The sequence below is a fragment of the Zootoca vivipara genome, chromosome 16 (genome assembly GCF_963506605.1).
Source record: "Zootoca vivipara chromosome 16, rZooViv1.1, whole genome shotgun sequence".
Classification (NCBI taxonomy): Eukaryota; Metazoa; Chordata; class Lepidosauria; order Squamata; family Lacertidae; genus Zootoca; species Zootoca vivipara.
In genome coordinates, this window is record NC_083291.1 from 41,585,656 (window position 1) to 41,592,661 (window position 7,006).

Below are 7,006 nucleotides of genomic sequence, written 5' to 3' on the forward strand. Positions count from 1 at the left end.
AACAGTGGATCATGGGATTGTTTCTTGTCAATTGCAGGGCCTTTCTCTGCAGCCTCAGATGCAGTCGCGGCAGCCGCTGCCAGCCTCCATGGCAATGCAAGCCTGAGCAGCACCACAAGCCTGAGAGGTGCCGAGCCTCCTTCCTCTGAAGCCGGCTTGCCTTCCTTCCCCTGTGCTGCACTCTCGGGGGTTAGAGTGCTGGGGTGAGGGGGACGTGGCACCCTGAGGGCTGGGGTGTGTATGTGTGTGCCTCCCGCTGCAGTGGGGGGGGGTGTTCCTGCCGGGTACTAACTTAGGGGCAAGGGGCATAATTCTCCTGCTGGTCGAGACTCTGACTTCCCCCTGGCTGGGGATCTGGGGAGCACCTCTCCTTCCCTGCTAGAGGGGAAGGGAGAGAGAGAACTGGCTCCTCAGAGAGAGAACTTTTGCCTCTTTTTTCTCCCCCTCCCTTAAACTCCCCTCCCCATGTCTAGTTAGCCACCTCCTTCTACACATGCACCCCACGTGGGTATGATGCACAAGACAGACCAGTTGGCCCTGAGGGGGTCTAAAAAACACAGCAAGTACACACGTGTTAAGGGGGGGGGCGGGGAGAGTATGTTTAAGTTGAAGAATGACAATGGGAGTGTGTGCTCGATCACTGCCAGTTTTTTATACTGGTTAGTGGACCAGAGCCTACTCAGCATGCTCCAATACAAAGCAGGACAATAGGCAGCAAGTTCCTCCAGCCTTCCACTCCAATTTCTCTTACCATATTGTGTGTTCTGCCAAAATCCGAACCTTATGGACCCAGAAAATGCCAAACAACTCCCTTTGCTTAAATAAGCCTTCACTCTTGAGCTAGGAGCAGTCCGTTGGCCCATCTAGCTCAATGCTGTCAACACTGACTGGCAGCAGCTCTCTGGGGTATCTCCTACCTGGAGAGAACAGAGGACTTTACCAGAGACTTTTTGCACACAGAGCCTGGGCTCTATTGCGGAGCTGCAGCCCTTCAGTATGAATATCCAGCCCATCCGAAACTTTACCGTACACCCGCTCTCTCTCTCTCTCACTACAAAGAGGCCGGCCATGATGGGGCTCTTAAAGGAAAATTCCCCAGTTGCCCCCAAGGAGAGGTTCAGCCGCTTGAAGCATTTCAGCTCAGACGTCAGCCAGCAGATCAGGCTCTTCGGAGCCGCCACCACGGCAGAGAAGGCGCTGCGTCCAGAGGGGAGGCGGCGAAAGCCTCAGAAAGGGACAAATAAGGGGACCCCCGCCCCGCCCGCCCGCAGTGGGAGCACCCCAGCGCCGCACGAGGTGACCTGGGGGGGGCCCTCAGGAAACGCCCCGCTCGCCTGGGCGGCGACGCGGTCCTTGGGGCTTCCTCCTCACCCGCAGCCCCGGGAGCGGGGCGCAGAGGCGCTCCGGGGTCGCAGAAGAGGCGCCTGGCCGCCGGGTCGTGGCCCCCCTCCAGCCCCGATCACTCACCAGCGGCGAAGGGAATCGGCCCCGCCGGGCCTCGCTCGGAGGGGCTCTGCCGCCCCCTGCGCCGCCTCCTCCTCACCGGCAGCCGAGAGCAGAAGGCGACACGCCCACCCGACGTCAGCGACGCCTCAGATGACCTGGAAGAGGAAGAGGCTTCCAGGGCGCTGGGCGCACGCGCGATATCCGGGTGTGCGCACCCCTCACGTGATAGAATACATAGAATCTTCGATTGGAAGGGCCTTCACGGGTCATCTAGTACAACCTCCTGCAATGCAGGAATCTTCTCAGCTAGAGCCAAGGGAGTCTGTTCCACTGACAAACAGCTCTTATTGTCAGAAAGTTTTTCCAAATGTTTAGTCAGAATCTCCTTTCTTGTAACTTGAAGCCATTGCCTCGAGTCCTACCCACAAAAGCAGGAGAAAACAAGCTTGTTCCCTCTTCCATGTGACAGCCCTTCAGATATTTGAAGGTGGCTATCATATCTCCTCTCAGTCTCTTTTTCCAGGCAAAACAAACCCAGCTCCACAAGCATTCTTCATAAGGCTTAGTTTCTAGATCCTTGATCATCATAGAATTATAGAGTTGGAAGAGACCACAAAGGCCATCCAGTCCAACCCCCTGCCAAGCAGGAAACACCATCAAAGCATTCTTGACATATGCCTGTCAAGCCTCTGCTTAAAGACCTCCAAAGAAGGAGACTCCACCACACTCCTTGGTAGCAAATTCCACTGCCGAACAGCTCTTACTGTCAGGAAGTTCTTCCTAATGTTGAGGTGGAATCTTCTTTCTTGTAGTTTGAATCCATTGCTCCGTGTCTGCTTCTCTGGAGCAGCAGAAAACAACTTTTCTCCCTCCTCCATATGACATCCTTTAATATATTTGAACATGGCTATCATATCACCCCTTAACCTTCTCTTCTCCAGGCTAAACATACCCAGCTCCCTAAGCCGTTCCTCATAAGGCATCGTTTCCAGGCCTTTGACAATTTAGGTTGCCCTCTTCTGGACACGTTCCAGCTTGTCAGTATCCTTCTTGAACTGTGGTGCCCAGAACTGGACACAGTATTCCAGGTGTGGTCTGACCAGAGCAGAATACAGTGGTACTATTACTTCCCTTGATCTAGATGCTATACTCCTATTGATGCAGCCCAGAATTGCATTGGTTGCCCTCCTCTGCATATGTTCCAGCTTGTAAACATCCTTCTTAAATTATAGTGCCCAGAATTGGACACAGTATTCCAGGTGTGGCCTGACCAAGGCAGAATAGAGTGGTACTATTACTTCCCTTGATCTGGACACTACATTTCTGTTGATGCAGCCCAGAATAGCATTGCCTTTTTTTGATGCTGCATCACACAGTGGACTCATGTTAAGCTAGTGGCCCACAAAGACCCCTAGATCCTTTTCACATGTTGTGCTATTAAGTCAGGTGACCCCTGTAATAAAAATTTTTAAGGTTATATATATATAAATGTTCATAAAGCAGAACAGTCCTGAAACCATTTTGACTCCCAAACTGACCAAATGTTTCTCTGCAAGGAGGGAGAGGGTGAGGGAACCTTCCCATTGTCTCAGGAATTAAGTGATTACCATCTCAAAGGAATGGCCAGACTACCAAGCATTATCAGATAACCAGGCAGAAAGGAAAAAACAATAACATTCAAATTCCTTCCAGTAGCACCTTAGAGACCAACTAAGTTTGTCATTGGTATGAGCTTCCATGTGCATGCACACTTCTTCAGAAGTGGTATCTGAGGTACTACTGGAAGGAATTTTTTTATTTTTTATTTTTGTTTTGACTACGTCAGACCAACACAGCTACCTACCTGTAATTCAAATTTCTGTTGTAGACCGCCTTTTCTGTGATGTGGGTATGATGCATCTGGGGGGTGGTCTTGGGCTACACCCCTTCTGTGATCTATGTATGAGGTTTCTCCAGGGCAGGCAATTAAAAATGTCTATATAAGGGTAGGCACGCCTTTGTTCTTGGTCCTCCTCATTTCTCCTGTGTGTGAGAGGAGCACCCTGTTGCAACATTTCAATACAGATCAGACTTACTAGCTGCTTTGCTTCTCAATATTCTCTGGTTGGCCTCTGTTATTTTCTCCTACCGATGGAGAACCTACAAATGACTCTATAAGGGCTCTTGTATACCCCATAAGGGAAGATTTAGTTTACAACACCCCCATCCTATATTTGTGCATCTGGTTCTTCCTGCCTAAGTACAGAACCTGACATTTGTCCCTATTGACATTCATTTTGTTAGCTTGCGCCCAATTCTGCAATCTGTTAACATAGCTGTCAAGGGAAATTCCCTTATGCTGAATAGGCTTCCTCGTGAGAAAAGGGAAAATGTGACAGCTATGTGTTAAGGTTATTTTGAATTCTGATTCTGTCTTCTGCGGCATTAGCTACCCCCTCCCAGTTTGGTGTCATCTGCGAATTTGATGAGCATCCCCCCAATTCCATCATCCAAGTCGTTTGTTTATAGAGATGTTGAACAACGGGCCCAGGACAGAACCCTGCAGCTCCCCACTGGTCACTTTTTTCCAGTGAGTACTCTTTGGGTTTGGTCAGTCAAGCAACTACAAATCTGAAAATAAACAGCGGGGGGGGGGGGTGTTGGATTTATTCCAGGAAAAAAGAGATAGAAAGTGTAGAATGATACAAAGTGTGCCTAGGCAGAGCCAAAACACGCCTGCTTGGGAGCAAGTCTCTGAGTCCCCTAGCCCCTCTTGTAGTAGAGTCTCAGCTTTGTAGGGAGGACAGGAGCACAGCCACCAGGAAATGAGACTCCACAGTTTCTGCATGCAGGTTTTGAGTTCTGAGGTTTGGGCTGAGCCTCCTTGAACTGGAAAAGGCCCAATTGAGATCTGTTGCACAGCTGAGCACCTTGACTCACTAGCAGTGAATTCTCCAACAAGCAACATTTTTTGCTTACTCAAACAGGAAGTCACAGCAAGCAATTGGGGAAACCAATCAGAGGCTGGAACCTCTTCTGTTGTTTATATACAGCTGATGTAGCAATGGGGTATTAGGGGAGGGGTAGTACCTCTGGTGGGGGACACATTGTGCTCATTCTGGGGCAGTTTGCCCAATTTTGGTCCCCCTATCCTGCCCTCAGCTCTCACTATGCAACAGCAGCCACACCCCGTGAATGGCTAATTGCCAGCTAAACCAGGGGAGGGTAGCCAATGGGTCTCAAACCTCGGTGATTTAGGGACTTCCCTTGCATGCGAAGAAGGGAAGGGAAGGGAACCTGGAAGATTGAGCGGACAAGACTAAGAGTGGGTCCAATGGCCAAGAAAGTGGTTTCTGCATGTGCTGTAAAGGGAAGTGGGGCAGGTGAGGTTCCACCTGGAAAAGTAGCCCATCTAGGAGAAGGAAAACTCTGATCCTAAATCTTCACTGCCTTACAGGATATATTCAGGAGAAGGCTAAGAAGTAAACTCTACAAAAATCTGGAGTGGAGTCCCTAAGATGGTTGGGTAGCACCTTGAACACTTCCTTCCAGCAACTCCTGCAGCCAAGCTGGTGACAAACATTTTGCTCTGCTTTCCTTTGGACCACATCAGTAAGGCCGAGAGTAGGGTTGTATCATCTGGCCAGCTCAGGACCTCCAAACACACACTGCCCAGGCTTGCAACCTCGGGAGGTCACTTCAGTGCTGCTAATGCAGTGGTTTGACTTCATCCCCGGAGGCATACTCCACTATCCCTTGAGACAGACGGATGCCAACAATTCCATGAACATAGATTAATTCCTTTTACCAATTAGGTACAACATTTTAAGCTATTTCCCCAAGTAGTAAGATATCCACTTAGAGCAGGGGTCCCCAGACTTACCGGCGTTTGGGCCGGTTCCCACCGCGCCGATCGCGCGGCGGGCCGGAGGACGGGGGAGCGCGCGCCTGTGCAGGCCGGCGGGCGGGGGAGTGCGCTTCCAGGGTGGAAAAACCCCCGAAAATCCGTTGTGCGCATGCGTATGGGCCTCCCCCGACCCGGAAGTGCACCAGAAATGACCTCTTCCGGGTCGGGAGAGGCCCATACGCATGCGCACAAAGGATTTTCGGCGCTTTTTTCCCGACCCGGAAGAGCGCTGCCACGCTGCGCGCCGTAAGAGCGGGCAGCGGCGGGCAGCGGGGGTCGTCGCAGGCCGGATTGGCAGGCCAATTGGGCCGCATCCGGCCCCCGGGCCGTAGTTTGGGAACCCCTGACTTAGAGTCTTATAGAATTGGTATACAACTTTTTAATGCTCCTTTAATACCTATCTACAGTGGCGCTGTGGTCTAAACCACAGAGCCTAGGGCTTGGCAATCAGAAGGTCAGCGGTTCGGATCCCCGTGACGGGGTGAGCTCCCATTGCTTGGTCCCTTCTCCTGCCAACCTAGCAGTTCAAAAGCACGTCAAGTGCAAGTAGGTAAATAAGTACCGCTACAGCGGGAAGGTAAACGGCGTTTCCATGCGCTGCTCTGGTTCGCCAGAAGCAGCTGTCATGCTGGCCACATGACTCAGAAGCTGTCTGCAGACAAACGCCGGCTCCCTCGGCCAGTAAAGTGAGATGAGCAACGCAACCCCAGAGACGTCCGTGACTGGACCCAACGGTCAGGGGTCCCTTTACTTTTACAGTTTTGTCACATCACTTATTAAAGAGACATTTAGGTGCATGCCTCTCCTCCCAAAGCTCTGGTGTCTGGGCAGCCCAGGAGCTCCATAATAAACACTGATTGACTGATTGATTGATTGATTGATTGATTGATTGATTGATGCAAGCCCAGGACCTCCATAGACACTGCCCAGGCTTGCACCTCAGGGAGGTCACTTTGGTGCTGCTAATGCAGCGGTTTGACTTCACCGATGGAGGTGTACTCCATTGTCTCGACAGACGGATGCCAGCAATATGCATAAATGCCTGCTATCTACAGGTTTTACCATCAAAAGCTGGTAGGAGTAAGACCTGCCATTTTATTTCTAAGAAGAAATAGGGAACAGAGTTGGCAAAAACCTTTGAATGTCGTCAGGCATGGAGAGTTGTGGAAAACAACAAAAAGGTATCACCAACACATGGCTGTGGCATCTAAACACAAAGACCCAGTGAAGGCAACCAGTGTGATGCCCTTTTTACGTTGTTGAACTACAACTCCATCATCCTTGACCATGATGGCTGGCTTTTCTCTACTTTCAGGTTAATACAAGTTAAGTTTGTGCCCTTGTGCTTTTTAGGGCTCTCTTTCACCAGTCTACTTCTTGTGGTGGGATGGGAAGACAGCAAAAGCAGGGAAGTGAAGACACATGGACAAGCTTCACAATATGAGGACTATAGGTGGATTAATCTGGCACTCTGGCAGTGATCAGGTAAACGAGGTTGGTAGACAACTTATTCTTGCCACCTCTTGCACAGATAACAAAAGAAGGGGAGGTTGCAGAAATAGAAGAGATCTGGGTTACCAGCAAGGACAGAGAAAGACAGGGAAGAAGCAGCAGCAGATAAAACAGCAATTCACACGTTCAAGACATCCTACCCAATTAACACACACTCACGGA

At 50.5% G+C, this 7,006-nt stretch overlaps 1 protein-coding gene across 11 annotated transcripts in view; it reads right to left on the bottom strand.

The window, feature by feature from the left end:
* The window catches only part of MBD1 (methyl-CpG binding domain protein 1), an 83,217-nt gene extending 77,819 nt beyond the window's left edge, over nt 1–5,398 (bottom strand). For 3 of the 11 annotated variants that reach the window (XM_035140552.2, XM_060269120.1, XM_060269119.1), the window contains exon 1: nt 1,468–2,305. The gene's annotated coding sequence lies outside the window, so the exon portion shown is untranslated. Of the gene's footprint in view, nt 1–1,467; nt 2,309–3,289 lie in introns of those variants that run through there. The other 8 variants (XM_035140554.2, XM_060269122.1, XM_060269118.1 and 5 more) reach the window with 7 other exon arrangements.
* Nucleotides 5,399–7,006: the final 1,608 nt, after the last annotated feature.